The following is a 20219-nucleotide window of genomic DNA, read 5'->3' on the forward strand; positions in this document are numbered from 1 at the left end:
CCAACATCAGCTCCAACCCTGAGAAGAAATGCCCCAAAATGCCCATAAATGCAGCACTGTGTCCTGGAACTATCCGTTCATTCCAACCGGACACCTGGGTGGTGAAAGCACAATTCTTCATAACTGAGCTTCCAACACAGCGGTGAAACCCAGTTTTACACCCACCAGTGCCCGAGCCAGAGCAATGATTCTCTCACTACAGCAGAAGAGGGTTTACCCTGCGGCAGCTAGTTAGTCCACAACCTGCAGGAACTGGTAAAGTCGCTTTCCTTTGCCCTCTGATCCCTGTTTTTAACAGGGGCACCTGTTAAAAACAGGGATCAAACATATTGATTTTAAATCTCAAGCCTCAAAAGCCAAAATTCGCCCAAAGAATGCCCTGAGTTACAAAGCTTCATTGACTGCCTTTGAATTGTGTTATCAGAGGGAACCAGAGACCCTTCTCTGGGAGTCATCCATAATCCCATCACATTTGGTAACATGAGCAGCATGAGGGGCCATGGTCTGAGTGGAGCACAAAGGGAAGCAGGAGGCATCTTCTCAGGTGCTCCTGAAGCACACAGCAATATTTCACAGCCTGCTCTCTGTGAACTATGCACAGCCATCGAAAACAAGCCAGAAGGAAAAGACCTGTGAAGTTTAAAAATCTTCCACAAAAGCTTTTACCCCACTTCAAGGCCAAGGAAACAAACCAGCCTTGCAGCATGAGGTGGAGAGGAGAACAGAGACACAAAAAAAAAAAGACCTCCTAATTAGAGCAAGATTCAATAAGCCCTAGGCTTGTTTTAAAATGAAAATGCTACCACTTTTTCTGCAGCAGTGACCTTACTTTTGCCTTGAGGATTAATACAAAGCACAGAAGCATTTGCAGTCAATGTTTTCAGCAGAACTGCCTGAGAACATGTGAAGTTTGGAAGATACAGTCTTTCTGGGTCAGGCTGGAGTTTTCTCAGAGAGATTTCAATTCATTTTCTTCCATTTTCTTTAACTGTTTATCAGCTCTGCATTGCTCACAATGCTCATCTCAGTGCCCAGCCTTTGTGGCTCCCAAATATCTTTTAAACACCATTCAATCCCACAGCTCCCTATGAGAACAACAGAAACATTCCCTTCCAGGTGCAACACTGAAGGTGAAAAATGCAGCTGTGCCACGCTGAAGAGGCAGAGACAGGACTAAATCAGACATTTGTTTCTCTTCAGACCTGGTTGCTACGTATGACAGCAGCTAATTTAGACATACCTGGCCTGGATATAATTAGCTGAGTGCATGAGATATTATTCAACATATTATTATGTGAATGAGATAATAATTTTCCTATGGGTTTGCACAACATAGCAGGATGAGGAGGAACTAATTCAGCTCTCATTCAGCTCAATATTAATATAATTACTTAATATATTATATGTTATATCAATGAGATATTAATACCTCTATTAATGCAATAAGAATATTCATAATATTTGCAATTAGAAACCCTCAGGACTCACATAACCACAGACACATCTCCTTCCTGAAGAGCCATCCATCCACCTTGATATCACCATGGACACACTCTGATATACTGTAATTCCACCTGCTTCTCCACAGCCCCATCAAATTCCCAGAATTGTCAAAAAATTCCACTCACTCCCTTACACCAGGCTATGCTTTCATGATCATACACTGATGACAGAAGTCTTCCTAGTCTTCTACTTTCTCACTAGAGCTTAATACATAACATGTCATCCAACTCTGGATGGGGGAGGCTGCCACTGTGTCACTGTACCCATCCAGAGGTTGAGCACCTCAAAGCTCAGACCATTAAGTAACAGTGCTACTCTGGGCATCCCCAAAAAGTCACTCAAGAACCTGCTTGTGGTGACAGAAGAATAAAGTTTTGGAGCAAGAAAAAAGCAAAGCTCAACATCTATGGCAATATTACAGAAGCAGTTGAGCACACCCGAAGCTGTCACCAGGTATTGCTTTTTTTCAGCTATGAAACTCCATTTGAAGGGACAGTAAGAGGCCTTTTTTTCTCCTCAGTTTTCTATTACATGCTATTCACATTTTCATGTGGTAGTTTCTATGAGAAATGCACACCTTCCAGCAACTAATAGAAAATTCAGATAATGAAGACTGCAGCTTCAGATAAAAAATCTCCAGGAACGAATTAGCCCTGGATAGTATTACTCTCTGCTTTTAAATTCATGTTTATAATGAAGGAAGAAAGCTGGCTGATTTGTGAAATCATAGATCCACTACAAATTACAAGCCAGAAAAAACTGTACCTTGAAGGTGAAAGTTGGATTATTTTACAGCAAAGATAAAGAAGCCACATGTCTTTGTTTTACCTGACCAGACATGTTTTTGCAATAGAGCAGCCTGGTGTAATGACATTTCTTATTTCAACTGTCCATTTGTCACAGTGGGTTTTCTTCTTGGTGTAATAGCACAGAAAAAGACCAGGACTGGGAACTTAATGTCTTTGTTCTTTGTTCCTGTCTGTAATTCTCAGACTCTCTTGTTTCCTGATACTACATGAATCCCAGCAAACGGATTTTCGCCTTTCAGGCTGTGCAGTTCATTTCTCCAGACAAAGAGCGGAAACCTCTTGTGCCTGACAGATGCCTGGAAGCTGTTCTGGCATCCTCAGGCCAGACACAAGAAGACGACACACCCTGAAGAGCAGCTGCAGGATGCTCTTCCAGTGGGCAGTGCCCAGTGGGCTGGAAGGGGCACTGCTCGGTTCTAAACCCTGCCCGTGGGGTCAGCCTGCTCTGTGGCCACGACAAGAGAGAAGGCAGGGAGGGAAAGCTTTTTGTTCTGAATTTTTGTGAGCACATGAGATAATTGTGTCAGCATCTCATTTGCACTGTGTGGCATGTCATGTCTGCTGGCTCTGGCAGCAAAACCCTCCTGCATTGCTGGCAGTCATGCACACGTGGAGGGACAAGACACCTTCATCAATGAAAAGCCCTCTTAGACGTCAGAAGAAAAATCTCAGGTTCAGACTACTCAGACATACTCTGAATTGCCTCTGTGACTTCCCAAAAAAGGGTCTGGAAGATATGCTTTTCTTTCCCCCATCTTATCATACTTCTATGCAAAGAGTCCATATATGTTCACTAAACCTGCCTGCTGCAGTCCTTGGGCAGCTTTGCCAAAGAACAGGGTCAGGGCAGCAGGTAGTGAGGCCACAGGGGCCTCTGCATCCATTTTAGTCCCCTAAAAGCTCATCTTTCCACAGGGATGTGTGCCTGTTCACCATCTCTTTCACCTGCTGAAAACGCTGGACCAGTAAAATGCTCTCCAGTGACTTTCCACAGGGACTGAGGAGGGAGAATAAATAGATGTCTCTGGAAATCTACCCTTAACACTCACCGATTCATAGCCCTCAAGCATTTCTGTGATGCCATTTGCTGCAGGTTTTTTCCTGAATAAAACACTTCAAAATTCTCCTGGGGACAAGGAGAAGCCCAACTTCTGTTGCAGCCCCTCTGCTAGAGTTCATTCCCTGGATCACTGTCATTCCTCGCTAATCTAACAAATTTTCCAAGCCGATTAATTCAGGCTTCTGGTAACAAGTGGTTGTGCTGTGAGCGTGTTGGGATTCAACACCGGGCACTGGCTCCCCCTGCACGGGAGCCTCAGCTGGCAGCAGCACATCGCTGGAGGCTGAGGAGGTACTACAAGCAGAGACAAAATACTGCTGCTATCTGGCACTACAAAGCCAGGCTCTGATAGTGTGCTGTCCCTCGGAGGTACAGAGATGAAAAAACCAAGATGTGAAGAACTTAAATATTTCATCACACACTTTTCTCTATTTTGTTCTTCATTTACACTAGTAAGTAACACACACTTTTAAATTGGGAAAAAAAAAAGTATTCTTTGCTGGGATGTCAAAGAGCACCTCCTTCCACCCCCCTAAATCCCAGGAGTAATGAATAAGTATCACCTAAATGGGTCTCCTCTGGGAACACTGTGTCCACAAAGCTCCTCCATGAGCCACAGGCCATTTGCAGGGATATTATCCTGAGAATTAAATGCCAGGCTTCTCTGTAAACACAAAGGACTGCAGCCCTACCTCCTGAGCGAGTACCTCTATGTGCTGAAGTAGCAGATGCTCCTTCAGACACATCTGAACACTTCATCCAGTGCAGGACAGGGATACCACAGGCAGGTGTCTCAGCACTGCCAGCCCAGACATGTCAGGGCATTGCAAGGCTCTTGGTATGGCATCCCTAGGGGAAGGAGAGGGGGTTTGGAGCCAGAAAGGGAAGAACAGAAAAATCATAGTTAATCATGGTAACTGTTTTAAAGAAGGATTTTTTTTTTTCTTTGCAAAGGAAGGTTGGGAACGAATTAAAACTGGGAAGGGAAAGGTAAGGTAAGCTAATAACGAAGCAGGGAGTAACAACGGAATATAATAAATCAGCTTATAACATAAAAAACTCCATCTCTCCTTTGGAATTAGTGCCTGAAGGAGCAGTTGTCCAGCGTGTTTACACCACCTTTCTAAATGATCCTGGGATTCAAGGAGAAAATACTCTGTCCTCAAACAGCTCTCCAAAGGGCTGTGGTATGACTGGAGATTCAAAGGGTAACATGCAACAGTCAGCTGAACAGTCAGCTGAACACTTCACCTGTACAAACTCCAACACCATTCTGGTGAGAACAGAAAACATAAAAACTCCCTTTATAGAGCAGAAGACCCTGGAGAAGGGCTCATTAGCCCAGACCAGGGAGGACCATTCAAAAGTTAGCATCAGTCAGTTATTTATGACCCTTTTCAGTGCCTCACTGAAATCTCCCTGTACTGTTTTCAAGGTTCCATAGCTCCCTCCCACTGCAACTCTGTGCCAAGGTAAAATTACCTGCCTTGATCGGGGGTTGAAGATGGTGCCCTCCAGAATTCCCTTCCAGACTCCCTTATTTTATGATTCAAGGAAAAATCAATTTGCTTTCAGTGAAATCTAACTCTGGGATTTTTGAAGGGATGTGAGAGTCAGGTTACCATATCACAAAGAACTTAAGAAGGCCATGCGCTCTAATAATTCTCTGGCCATTTCTTAAGGGTCAATGTCATTTTTCCTTTAGCCCAGACAATCGCAAACCTGCTCAGGTGAAAGTCAGAAACCCTGCTGCTCAGTGACCAGGAACCAGCTCGAATGCTCTTATCGGTCTCTTTTAGTGCTATAAACACGTCGCTAATTGCAACAGTGACACAACCAGAAGTGCTAAAGGGAGATTATTGTATCTGCAAAATGCCACTGTGCTGGATGAAGTCCTCTGCAGGAGCTCATGCCTCAGGTAAGTTTTCTAACATCTGTTCAGAGAGCAGCACCAGGAGGCTGGAGTCTGGCACCGGTGGTCTAAAATAACGGCAGCACTGGGGGCTTTCTCTTCCCGCCCAGGGGCAGTGTCTGCAACCACTGCAGGTAAATCCCTGCAGCTTCACAGAGGGTTATGGGGAAACGTGGGTCACAGGACAGGAGCCCTCATCTCTGCTGAGAGAAGTCTCTGGGGGGTGTGTCCGAGGCGTCACCGCCGCTCCAGCGGGTTCCACGGATGGGAGGACAAAGCTCAAGCCGTACAAGACAGGAGGTGGAAGATTGAGCAGCTCAAGAGCTTAACGAGGTGATCTCCCCACGCTGGAAACTGCACGGCCCAGGCATCTGCCACAGTATAAGGAGGGTAATGTGGCTCTCAAGCCAATCCATCTCACACTGGGATCAACTTGTGTGCTGCACACACAACAAATCAGAGCAGGAGGAGACGATCGGGTTGCACCAGACAGGAATTTGCTTAATCTGGAATGTCAAGTGCAAACGGCCACTGACACAAAAGACTGAAAGGTCCAACAAAGTGATACAAACTCGTGCTTTCTCCTTTTTCTGACACCACATTATTCTGGGGAATGGTCTGCAGAAAGAGGCCAGTGGCTGACACGTGCCCTGAACATCTGGCCAGAGATGTTCACGCACCAGGCTACAGCCTGGCAAGACAAATGTGGCTACTGGAACTGAATGGGAAGAGCAGAATCACACAGTGCATTAGAGAGCAAAGATCTAAAGGCAAAACAAAATGATTTTTTCCCTATACTGATTTTATCCTGAGAGGGAACAGTGCTCTAGTGAGTCACCTCATGCCACCATAGCGTGCTCAGACCGTGCATGATCCAGACAACAGTGACAAACAATCCACCAACCAGGAATGGAAGTGGTCATTTTCAAAGTAATTTTTAATTAGATCATATATATGATATAGTGTTTGGACAATGCTTTCAGCAAGTCCTTTAACTTCTATTTCCATTTTCACGCATAAAATCGCACTATCTTGTCTTTTCACCTCTCTCTGTTATTTTTAATCTCTCTGATGCAGGGACTGTCTCAAAGTATATGATTTGTTCAGTGCTGGTGAGTCCTGTTGCAATGGGCACCTTCGATTCCCACCAGCTTCACGGTGTGCAGCTGCTCTTTTAAGGACTTTAACCTCTGGACTCTCTCTCTCACTGCTCTGAGAGATTGTAGATGCCCCATCCCTGAAAACATCCAAGCTCAGATTGGACAGGGCTCTGAGCAACCTTATCAAGTTGAAAATGCCCCTGCCTGTGGCAGAGCATTGGACTAGATGATCTTTAAAGGTCCCTTCAACTCAAACCATTCTGATTCTACAACTTCCTCAGAGCCTGGCTGAGCTGGAGTCTACTCATCTCACCAAGTTGCTCTCACCTAACAAAGGAAAAGCTCCATGGTTACAAAGCTAGAAAAGGTAAAAAATTGTGCAGCATTTTTCCAGATCTGAACAAACATTTAGAACATCTGCAAGAAAGCATCTGGTCTTAATGTTGAAAACTATCAACATGGTGTGTTCCCCATGAAAAGCCTTGGTATTCTGCAAGGAGACTACAAGCCCAAAAGTTCATACTCTACAAACACACATGTAAACCTACCATTCAAACCTTTTTAAGAGCACTGCACAAGAATTTCTAAGGTGAGCTGCCAATTTCCATAATCCTAAAACACTTCTTCCACTGGGATTTTCGGGATGGAGAGCTGCCCATCACCATTTAAAGGGTGCCTGACCCCTGAGAAACACTGTCAGCAGAAAGGCCACAAATGGATAGATTAAGCCATCTGAATATAATCAGAATTGGCATAAACCCTTCTCCAGCTTGTTTCTGTGCAAGCCAGAGCCCAACCTTTCCGCATGCTCCAGGGCACTTGGTCGACTTGTTTCATGTCCACATGCTGTCCCAGCAGCTGCCCGGACCAGGGCCAAACCTCCCCCAGGTTCATGGATGCGCTCTGGAGCCAGAAGCAGATGTGCTGAATTACTGTGAGAGCCTGATCTTGAGGGGTTTCCAGGGCGGCTGGAAGCAGAAAGCAATGCAAATCTAGTGAGAGTTTCTGCCTGCTTGAGAGTTTCACTCTCGTGTTTGAAAAGGGAATGAGGTAAAATCACTCGGAAAAAAAAAATAATATACATGACACTTTCTCTCCTTTCCTTCACATGAGTCCTGTAGCCTCCCTCATTTCAAAACCAGATTTTGTTCCATTTTTTCACAGACACACTTCCCCTCCTGGCTTTCCTGTACCCTTTCCATAGATGGTCCGATCCCACCACTCCCTCCCCCCTTGTTACCCCTTCCAATCTGGTTAAATTCGCTTTTTCCCTACGTGGCACAGATAATTTCAAAACAGTTCTTCCTCACCTTTCCATATTCTCTCTCTCCAGTTATTTTCAAAACTTAATCAAAACCCAAAGTTTTTTTTGCTATAACTCTTTCTTTTTCCCCATTTTATGTGTTTTTTTTTTCCATTATTAAGTGCTTTGCAGTGGTATTTGCATGACGAACACCAGACTCGTAGCTGAGCTGTGCAATAGTGTCCAGCCTGAGAGTTACCCAGGTGTCAGGAATAATCCTCGATAGACTGGTCTGGATTCCAGCTCCCGCTTGCAGGCACACACCCAGACAGCATCCTACAGCCCATTTTGCCTTTTCCTGACTTTTTTTTCCCCTCATGAGCTGATATCAATAATGCATCTAGGGATTGCCTCCACTTAATACACAGTCTCTTCTGTCCATCGGGCTGAACATGAAGTCACTCTTCATAAAGGTTATCTTCATTATTTTGAAGGTAGCCATCTTTAAGAACAACTGACATCACTCACTTTGTATCACTGAGTTACTTCTTATCCCACCAATCAGGACCTCACCTGCTCAAAAACTGAAATCAAATACCACAAAGATATAGCTCAAACATGAGAGAAATGCCCCCATCTCCTGACAATGGAATTTCAGGATGGGCAAACCAACAAATGCTGCAAAAAGAAGAGAGACCACAGGACTACAGAGAAGAAAGGAAACCCTGGACCTCATTTTCTGATATTATAAGGTTTTGAGTGAATTAAATTGGCCCAACTTTCCAGAATGAGCAACAGGACAGGCTGAAAAAGACTTTGCTGTGGTCTTAATTGGCACAAACACTAAAATTTCTGCAGATGAACAAAAAAAGAGAAGGTGGGAGGTGGTGTGTCATAGAAGATGAAGAAAAATATCTGACCACTTCTTAATTTTATTCAACACCACGTAGACAAGATCCATCACACAGACATCCCCTGGGACACTGATACACCCTACTGAACCCGCTGTGGTTACACCACGAGCTGGCTCAGCCTCCGTTTCTCCGTCTGGAAAGATGAGGCTCCCCAACCCAGCTGCCTCCTCACCAGCAACAGAGAGTGCAGACATCCAGAGTGAGTCATTTGCAAGGCTGATGTAATAGCCTGGAGAGATTCCCATGCCTTTCCTGATGGAGACCTAAGAATACCCACGGTAGTGAGAACTTCCATGGGATCCTTCCTGAGTTGTTCTTGGAGGGACAAAAAGTTCAAACTGGACAGGAAAGTCTATCAGGGCTAAAATTATTAATGCATACAACATGTTCAGGGACTCCTGGGCTTCGCATGGGCACATCATCAGACTGTGGGCAGGTAACTGCTCGCTTGTTAATTGGGATGAGGAGGAAGGAATAGGCAGCTGGGTGTGCTGTTCAGTGTCTGCAGTGCCCCAGCACCTCCTGAAAGTGAGGTGATGGCACACCAGGGCAGAGGAGGTTGGGGTGCTCTCATGTTTTCACAAGCTTTGTTTTTGTAGGAGCACCGCCGTGGCTGGTGCTGTGCACACACAGATCCATGAAGGTAGGCCATCCAGAGGGGTCACCACCCAAGGAGAAGAGAGGAGAAGAGACAAGGGTAGAGGCAGGTAGATGGCAGACTACAAAGAACTGACAAAGTGATGCATTAATTAACATGACAGCAAGCATTTTCATCACAGTAGCAGCTGAAGTACTGTCAGGTTGTTGGAGGATTTTTTTGCCGAACAAGCTGAGAGCTTGAACAGACTTCAGAGAACAATTGCTTGCAACAGGCACATCAGTTTTGGAGAAACACATACCAGCAGTCCCCAGAGGTCCGGGCAACACCCAGGCGTTACTGCCGGATTAAAAATTTCGTGTTGAAATAGTAGAGTTCAACTCTGGGAAAAAGAAGTTGCAAATGCCTGTCTTAGCTCTTATATTAAAAGCCCTTGGTGAAGAGAGAGAAAAAATACATTATATTTATGATTGAACCGAAATGGCCCAAAGTCCCACTCCTCCCACAGTGCACACACAGGGTGTCACACTGTTCTTCACTGACAGGTACAGTGACAATAAATGCCATGAGATGAGGTGGTTTATAGCAAACCTTTCAAAGCCTACCAACTACTATAGTTAATGTACAGACTGCTGTTAGTGTGACTGTGTAATTTAAGCCTCAAACCTATCCTCGGCCAGAGAATTCTACAAAATTTAAAAAAAACCCAGACATAAACAAGCGAACCTCTGCCAAAACTAAAACTTGCAAACAAAAGTTACCAGACATTCGAGCCAAATTTTTGAGCATGCAGCGAGCAGGCACCTTGAAGTCAAGGTGCTTTATGAGGCCAGGCAAACACGAACAGGCTGTGGGAATGTTTTATCTGGGACATTTCATCCGAGCGTGTTTGGTCCCCGCTCAGTGCCGGGCTGTGCTGTGCCAGCTGGCAGCAGAACCACGGCAGCCCTGCAGCCCCGCTGCTCCTCCCCAAAGCCTGCGCCGCTGCCAGACGGGCCCGGCCTCGCTCACCCAGCCAAGAGCTCCAGGCAGGGTCTGCAGAGCCAGGAGCAGGAGGGAACGGGCAGCGTGGCAGGGATATGGCCCCCGGACTGCAGGGCTGGACCGGGGCAGGGGATGTGTCGTGGGGGATGCCTGCCAGCAGGGTGGCTGCTCCCGTCACCGCTAACGGGGAGACGACGCGTCCCACATCATACACAGCAGCTTGTCATCGATTTTCACATCAGTGAGACACCCTGAGCAAGGGCAGACTTAGGGAGAAACCCACTGGGAAAGCCACAGAGAAAACCCAGTGAGCAATGCCTCTGCTCAGGAGGAACAGTTACTGGAGATTAGCATTCCATGGCTCTTTTACTTAAAGAGCTTGGGAGCATCCAAGCCAACATGGGCTGTGAATAGGTTGCCCCACTTAGGAAGGTGGGGTGAGTTTTTGCACCAGGTGTTTCAAAGCATTCAGAAAGGTAGCTGTGAGGTTTACATGGCTTGCTTAGGTTGCTGTAGATTTTCTTTTTATCTGACAGTGAAGTTTCTCAGTGCCCACATTAAAAACAAGAAACCAAAGAAACAAATGCCCTGCCCATCTGTATCTCTCATCATGCCCTTCACAGAAACATAGCAATTTTTTTTCCTTTTCAAACATCCTCAAAGGGCTACCCAACAGTTCAGACCCCTTCTCCATCAGTCACCACCAAGCCAGGCAGAACCCTCTGACTGCTCATTTCCCAATACCAAGACCAGCATTTGCTCTCTGAATTGCTTTCACGAAGGCATCAAGAGTTTCAGAACCTGCCACTTCCCTTGAGGCTATTTCAAGGGAATCCCAGAATGTTTAGAAATTGAAATTATGTCATGAAGTGGCAATTGCATGAAAGAGTCACTGCAGGAAGCACCTTCAAAACCACAGCAGTGAGCTCATCGCTAGGCACAGATGAAGCTTCAAGTGCTATAAAATGCCCTTTGAGTGATTTTCCCACAGGTCAGTAGGCTTCAGCCTGGAGAATTGCTATGAAATGATAAGTAGCTCCCACCTGGTAAATCTGAACGAGCAGACAGTACCTCGACAGGAGAGCAACCAGGTTGGTTGAGGTGCCTCCAAGTTTGGCAGGTTTCCAGGTGTGAAATTCAGGAGTGCAGTTTTCCTCCCCGCCACGCTTTAGTCAGCAGTGAAATTCTGTGCCCTCTCAGCACCAGTGGCTCTTTCCATGTGTTTTTCTTGTGAACTTAAGAAATAGTTAAATGTCTTGTGAGAGAGGGATGCCACTGGCAAGGGGCTGACACCTGCCCTTCAAAATGCAGTCCCTGCTCCCACTGTCAAGGTAGATCAATGTTTAATGCAACAGCCTTGACAGAGTGCTCTTAATAAAGATGCAGAGAGCAAACAACAAAAACATCTGAAATAGCAAGGCCACATCACATAGCTTGCTCTTCAGGGATCTGAGCTGTTTTGCCGTGAATTTATGGGAAGCATCTTGAAAATGTATAAATAAAGGCCCTATCCTGGATCTCCATCTCAGGTTATGTTCTCCATCTCTGACCACAAGTCAGGGTAGTGTGGAGAGCAGGAGACAGGCCCCCCATTCACCCCGACCACCAGTGCATGAGGGAAAGGGGAGCAGTGGTGTGGGACCCTGGTGTCCCTGCACTGCATGAGGGAAAGGGAAAGGAGAAGTGTGGGACCCCAGAGCCCCTGCAGCCCACCCCTGGCACTGGAGTGCTGGGCTACACGTAGAGGACAGTACCCAATCAGTGTGGGATGGGTGACAAAAACCTTACTTGCATCACATATCTGCATTTTGCACAGGTTACCTTCTTGAATAAGTTTCCTTTCACAATTTGCCTTCCTGTCTGTCCTGGCCACACAAGCCCTCAAGCCTATGAGCGTATCAACCAACACAAACACCACAGTTAATTCTTTCCTTGTAGGCACCATATGCTTTAAGGAGTTCATTAATATTGGTAGTTAATATGCCTTTATTCTTTGTATTAAGAATAAACAAACCTCCAAAGATTTTTTTTTCCAGGTCAGGGATTTTTCCAGACATCTGGATGCTTATTTGCAGCTTCTCCAGATTTTCTTGGCCGGTACATTGTGCTGGAGATCATAAGATTTCCAATGGATTTTTGGTTTTTATCCAACTGGAAATACTGCAAGAGCAGTTTTTCCTCCCAGCCTTCCAGGATTCCTAATTCATGCATTGGCTGGAATCAGCATATATAGAAGGGCATAAAAAGAAAGCCTTGATTAAGAAAAGCTGAGGAAATATTTGTACTTCAAAGGTATCTTTCCAGCTTGGGGTGATGGTTCTAATTAGTTTCTAATGAAGCGAAGCTGATGAAGCTTTACTTTGTGTGACTGTTTGGATGACCGTTCATAGCAGACTAGGACACTGAGGAGGCAAGATCTAGGCCTGTGCCAGGCTCGTGTTTATGATCAGATAGTGTGTCTGATGGGTATCTGAATTATCCAGTTTTTAATTAGAGATGGTTATTATCTCAGTGTCTGAGCCTCTCTATCTCCAGCCTCCAGGTCTCTCTCAAGGACGCCTGCTGGGACTGGTTTTGCCACCTATTTTGCAACATCAGTGGAAGGCAAGGGGATGACTACTCTGAGCTCAGTGGTGTTTTCTCCCATGCCACCCTCCAGCAAAAGGAGGGAGGGAAGTGGAACAATGGAAAGGGAGGAAACAGTGGTGATGGTGGTGCAAGGCAGAGATCAGAAACACTCATGTGGAAAAAAGGGGATAGGAAAAGGAGGAGGAGATTGAGGAGACACGGTCTGAGACAATGGAAAAATCCCCAAGCACATGGCCTCCCACCTCCTTTCTCCAAAATCAGCCTAAATCTGGAAAGATACAGTAAAAGATAAAGGATCAAATCCAAACAGGACATGGTAGGGAAGAAAAAGCAAGGACAAAGTGTAGGAGCAAGGGAACCACAATGCCAAAGTGGGGAAAAAAACGCAGGCCATTTGGTGAGGAGGTGTGTCCCTCCTACAGAGGAGACACAACCCACACTGTTGGCTTGGTAGCACCCCCAAGTACCTGGTCACCACCAGCAGTCAGGGGACAGCTTTAGCACAGCCACAGTAACCCGACAGCAAGAACCCTGCTGGAAGTTCTTTATCCATGCACCAGTTCCACTTCCAGGAACTCTGCTTTCAGCGAGCTCAGTAAAAGCAGGATTCCAGGAAAACAGATGTCATGCACTTGGAAGAATTTTGCTCTATATTTAATTTCATCAGTGTATGATGAACCAACAGCGATTCTCAAACGATGTGGGCTCTGAAAGCAGTCAATGCACTTACTGGCACCTTTAGGACACAAGGCAGGAGGATCTGTTCCAGGAGATCAGACAATCCTGCATGGCCTGATATAGCTGTGGTGGACGTGCTCCCGATGGCTGTTCACCCAGGGCAGGTCAGCTTTTGTTGGTCAGAGCAGCTGAATGCAGTGTAATTTCTTTCAAAGTGATGCCTGTCAGTGTCATTTAGGGAACACAGGGATACTTGCCTATAAAGGGATAGATTTTCCTCACAGAGCACGGGGAGCAGAAGGTAGGCAGAAGTTTTGCTCTATACTGAAAGGCGATAGTTTGTAAATCTCTTTCCTATAGAGCCTAAATATTCTCTGAAACTTTAACTGAGAATCATTCACAACATGTTTAAGACTTCCAAAGCCATCAGAGCAGACCAGAATTCATTAAGAGAGAAAATAAGATTGCAATTAATTAACTTATTGAAATTATGAATCAAGCAGTACCAGGAGAGGCTATGCATCACTTTGCAAGTTATTCATTTAATCAAATAGCTGGGCAGAAATATTTGCATTAATAATTGCACTAGAAAGTGCTGATCACAATGTTTAATAAATCCAAATTGTTAATTCTACAAACTCTATTTCAAGTCCGAGACACACGTACAAAAATTTCCACTGGTATAAAGGGTGGTTTGGGGTTGTGTCCTTAGCAATTAAAACAAAACCTTTCTCCAGAGCCCTCTGACACATGGTCAGAAGAACAACTGGAACCTCACCCATGTCATGCCCCTCCTTTCTTCTGCAGAAAGCTCAGGACAAGGAGATTTTTGTGACAACTCCTAAGGACAGTTACAACCCAACAAGCAGACTCTGGCACAGCAGTAACTAACAGCCAACCCTTACAATTCCTGGATATAATTAATCTTATTAGCACGTTCCCATGAAGAGCTGTTTCCACGGGCACCATCCAAACCTTACAGAGCACCCTCAGCTGTGCCCTAGCTCAGGAACCATGTGAGCAGGGCTCTGGGGGACACTTGCACCAGCAGCCCTGGAGGCACCTGAGCTGCCCAGTCCAAGTCCCCTCCAGCCCTGTGTCTTTTCCTTGACATCCTCCTCCCAACCCTAATCCAGCCCCCGGGCTGAGACTGATGGGAGGGGAAGGCAGGAGCCATCTGGCCCTCGCTGCACTTGGGCAGTCCCCTCCCAGCCCACTCTGCTGCACGTACTGGTTTTTATTTCCTTGGATCCCAAAGCCAGAGGCAGCTCTCATGATTTTGATGTGTTCAGGATCTGAATGTTTTATCAAGAGCTGTTACAGACACATCTCACTCCAGACACATGGAAACACGTGATCCGGACTAATTTTCACTTTCTGGCAAGTGAAGGTTCCTCTACTTTGCCTAAAACACCTTAATTTTATTTCTACTCTGCCAGTTATCTACTTTTATGTCTCTACTACTTTCACTTTTCACTGATTTGGGACTTTTTGACTTTGTGGATAAAAGAAGCAGAACGACAGTCACACTGAGTCATGAGGTCTCTCAAACTGCTTCAAATCAGAATAATTTAATTCAGCCATTTGATACAAATGGGAGGTTATTAATATGCCAAGTGCAGAACTCCATTGCATCAACTTTTCCCTGAGTTGGAGACATACTTTACGAGCCATAGACCTGTAAGGTTTTGTTTGCCGACACCGAGATGTAGTTTTTGCCCTTTTGTCTTTCCTGCTCTTTTTTTCCCCATAGATCTATTTGCTAAAATAAATTGAAATTGGGTAAAAGAATATAAGGCACAATTTATACTAGATATATCTGCAATTACTAACTCTGAATTAAACATATCCCTTCATGAATAATGAAGCAGAAATAGGCCAGAGGAAAAATGAGATAAGATCTTCAATCCATGTATTTTTAATTGCTTCATTATCTAAAATTTGGTATGAATAGCAGTGGATACAGTTTGCTGTTAATGCACAAAAAGAAATGAGAATTTTCAACCAAATCACAAAAGGCTATCAAAAATTAATTTTGTGTGCTGTGATCATTGAAAATGTAAGTGATTTTGTGGCAGAGTGACACAAAAAATACCATTTATATGCTAATAATGAACAAGTCATATTTTTTCATTTTGATGCAAAATAAATTTTATTTTCATTTTAATGAACTGTAATGAATTATAAGCTGTTTCTTTTTATCTTTAGGTAAAAGCTGGGGAAAAGATAATGGAAGGTTGGCAAAAAGATTGCCCCTGAATGAAAATTGGATGGAGCAGAGCATGACCCTTACTTTGACCTGTTAAACTCCTTTCCTAACTTGACAGTCCATGGACAAAGCTGCCATTTAGGCCCAAGGTGAGCAGAGCAGCAGATGAGCTGCAGGAACACACCCCATCATAGGGCAAAAGAGAAAAAACCATCCACTCTGGGTGGAGGAACTCCACCTTTAATTCATACAAACACAAACATCCTCAGGAGGGCATCTGCCATGTATTCATCCACGTAGATGCAGCAGCTCTAAGCTTAGGGATAACTTCTGTATCCATGGATAAAAGCACAAGGTACACTAGTAATATTTGCAGTCCCTAACTCTGAATTAAACATGTTCCTTCATGAATAATGGAACCCAAAAAGGCCAGAGGTACCAAGGAAACTGATCCAAAGCCTATTAAAGCCAATGAAATGTCTCACATTGATGCATGCCATATTAATAAATAATTATGGGATGGGGTTTTTTGCAGTAATTCCTAGAAGCACTGGGCACAGCCAGGATCTTTATCACTTCAGTTGCTGCACACAACGCAAGCCATAGTTCTGTCCTAAAGGCACTACAATGTAAGGATGAGGCAAGAGATAGCAAGCTGGATAAGAGAGGCACAGGGAACCCAAACAAGCCGTGAGATTATTGTGCTCAGCAATTATGTGCAGCAGGCTCAGCACAGCAGCTGCTCCAGCACCTGAAACAGCCGAGCGTGTACCAACACCAGCTGAAATCAATAGATACTGCAAACATGAAACACCCAGGAAAACCCAGCTCAGCTTTTTAAAATGAGCCAACCATAATGAACAGCCAGTTTGAATCTGCTTGTCTTGTATTTACTGCTCCTCGTTCACACCAAGGACTTCTCTCAGGGTACCTGCGCCTGCTTCAATTTTAAGTCAACTTCTTTGCACCTCTCTCTTGTGGAGGTTGCCCACGCATAATCAAATTCCAGATTTAACTTCCTTCTTGGAGCCTTCTGCATACTATTCAAACCTGTTGCACACAGTGCAGCTGAGATGCTCAGGTCACTGTGTGCAGCACTGCTTCACCTGTAAATTTACTGTACTGCTGCATCAGGCTGCATATTCATGCTCATCTGCAGAGGATGCGGGTATCTGGTGGGGTTTTCAAAACACTTACTTGAGAGATTACAGTGCTTGTAGATTCCAATTTGCATTTTTATGCATGATAATACCTTTAAGAAGCTGATTTAAATAACTCCATCTCAAGAAGAGCCCTTCTGTTTATTATTTGGACGGGAGTAGTAGCGTTAACACATCGATGATTGTTATTAAACTTTGCCATGAGAAATAGCTAAATCTTGGCAGAAGGACTCACATCAATGGATATAAGTTATAATACAGGAAATTATAATATTTAGTAGATATATATATTTATCATAGATATTTCACTCTGAAGATACTTATCCATTGGAACGGGGATGCAGAGAGCGTGGGATCACCATCCTGGGACATATTCCAACCTGGACTGGAAAAGCATCCTTCTGTAACTAGACCTCCCTGGAGCCCTGGGTTGCAGACACCGAGAGATCATTTCCAACATAATTTGTATGTCTTAAACTCTGTGATGTCACAAAAATGAAGGATGGGTCTTACTGTTTAGAACTAATTTCTCAGACTCCTCTGCACCTCCCATGCAAACGCCATATGGAGACCCTGAGATCCCCACCACAGCCTGCACTATGTGCAATCCCCAACAGGAACAGCACTGTGATCTCCCATGGATGGCGCAGACATCTCACCCTGGGGACACTGGCAGAGCTGGGTGGGATTGGTGGCACCCTGTGTGAGGAGAAATCCCCACCAAGAGCTCACCCACAGCTCTCTGCTGGACTCATCCTCACACAGTTCTTGAGATCTGAGCTCTCCTCAAAGCACGACATACATCTGTTCTGTGTTCAGTTGTGCAAATATTTACTCACAGGGTGTTGTTTGTTGCAGGTTTTTTTGGTTCTCTTTCTTTTTTCCCTAGCAGTTTTACCTTTGCTACTCCTCTATGAATCACGCACCTTTTAAAAAGGGAAAAAAATGCAGCAAGTAGCATTTTACCTTGGCCAGCTGCTGGGTGAGGCAGGCGGTGATCAGCAACGTTGCAACTCTGTTCCTATGTCTCACCAAAGCAACAGCTCTTCCCTCTGTAAACTGTGAGTGTGTGTCTTGGGGTCCTGTCCTTTCCTTGGGGCAATTTGAGGCCCCCAGACTGAGTGTCATACAGAAAGATGTGCTGAAGTTCAACTACAAGGTATTAAGGAAGAAAGAGAAGTTCTTGGCCAACAGTATAAAGTCATAGGCTGGTGGCAGAGCGTGGTGGATGAACCCCCCGAACCCAGGCAGATTCCAAGTTAAACACAGCAAAAATCAGGTGCAGAAATCCATGAAGAAGTAAACAGGATTAAGACTTTTTATAGATGGAGACAACTCAAGAGCCTGAGGCTCTCATAACATGCCCTTGTGAGCTCATCCCAAACCAGAAGAGGTTGACAAGGATAGTGCCTAAGCCCCTGGCTTAACTAGCTGCAAAATACCACCATATTTGCATTTCCAGTAGCTGTCTATTACCCAGCATTGTTTATGCCCTCAGAGGTTATTACCAAACCTACAAATTATTTATATTTTCCTTCCTTCTAGTGCCTGCTTTAATTTTTTTCCTTGAGCTAAATGTTCAAATTTCCAGTTGCTGCAGAAGGGAGTAAAGATCTCATTTGCAGACTTTGTATTGTTTGTCTGCTTCTCATCTCTGGGATGTATAATACACCAGTCTTGACAAGATCTCCAACAAAGGTTTATTGAAAATCCTATTGGTTTATCCTAATTATTTCAATTGTTACTCTGAATTTATTTGAAAAATAATAAGAAAAATAGAAAATTACAAGAAAAGATGAACTGGACAAAAGACTATCTAAATGAAGCTTGAAGAGGAATGAACTATGTTTTCACTTTTGGAAATATGCATGAAAAGACTACGTAAGCAGCAACAGAAAAACAACAGATGTTTACAAGAAAAAAGCAAAACTGAAGAAAACACAGGGATATGAATAAACAAAATTTGACTCAACCAATTAGAAACATTTGTTTGGTCCAACAATGAAGTTATCAAAATTTCTGTTTTAGTTACTGTTCTTGACATAGTTACTGAAAATTGCCCAGATTTTTAAGGATTTGCCCTAATCACATAAAATTGTACCATCATTTTCTTTGGCTGCTACTCTGCTCAATAGCAAATCTAGCCAACAAGAGACATGTAAGTCTTAATCATGCTTGAACAAGGAAGACTTACATTTCACTACTCAGTAAGACATAATGAGTCAGATAGAAGGTGATTTGCTTGTTCACATTGTTCGGGGAAATTAAAGTATAGATTTTCTACAAAATCTCCGTACGCTTTTTCCAAAAATAATTCTGTTATTGTGTTTTCTGCCTGTAAAATTTCACACTTTTTTCAAGCATTGTATTCAGGTTTGTACACTTTGAGAAACAGAGCCAGGGAAGGAGGCCAATATCTGCCTGCTTGGCACACTTTTGTCTATTGGCATTTTCAAGAACTACCTGTGGCCAAGTCTCCTGGGCTACGTCGAACCCTCTCTCTGACTCAGCGGCACCAAAAGGGGAGCTGAAGGAAACTTTTCTATACAAACCCTGCTTTTAGACTTAGGAGGGGCTGCTTGCATGTCAGCTCTCTGTGAAACAGGCAGGCAGGAGCCAACCTTTTCTTATTGTCATTAGGGGAAACAAGTCCTAGGTAGTCTCAGTGCCCTGGTAGAGTGTCAAAAGAAACCTGATCATTTCAGGCAGTCAGATCTTGTTTGGAAGGTACTATAATGCATTGCTATTTGGCAAAGAGATTTTCAAAGTGTTGCAAGGCCTCAGTCAGTTTATGGATTTAAGACCTCAGCTGTTTAAGGCCCTGTTTACAAAGCAATGTATCATGTCAGAGCATGGCACTGAAGTTTTAAATGGCTCCCAAATTTTGAAAAAACTCTACATTGCAGTGGAATACAGATCACTCTGAGACACAGCCACAGGCATCGGGGGGAATGCAAGCATTTTCCTACACGAACAGTGTAGCTGGTATAAATCAAAGCAACCTTTTTTCAGATAAAGAGAACAATGCTGATTTACACACACTGAATCATATGGAATATCTCTTGAGTAACTAAGAGCCTCAGCACTGGATCCTCAGGCCGAACCAAGTGCCCAATTCCTGCTGGCAGCACAGAATCAGGCATCCAAATCAGCGAACTACAGGCGTGTTTACAACATGCAGTAAATACAGTGTACTTCATTCATATCCAGTCTAGTCCTAGATTTGGCACCAGCAGAGAGGTGACAAGCAAGGCACAGGCTAATTAGCCCTGCTAGAAGGGCTGTACTGGACTAACACAGCTCCCTTGCTCCCAGGACCTGAGCCAGTACCTGCTGAGCTGTGCCTTACAGACATACTTGTGTGCTCGGTGCTGTTTCATGGCATACAAATACCTGCTTAAGTTACACATCACATTTTCACAAATGACATAAACCCATTCATTCAATACAAGGCAGGGAC

The sequence above is a fragment of the Pipra filicauda genome, unplaced genomic scaffold, assembly GCF_003945595.2.
Source record: "Pipra filicauda isolate LSUMZ 115617 unplaced genomic scaffold, ASM394559v2 scaffold127_size2900866_pilon, whole genome shotgun sequence".
NCBI lineage: Eukaryota > Metazoa > Chordata > Aves > Passeriformes > Pipridae > Pipra > Pipra filicauda.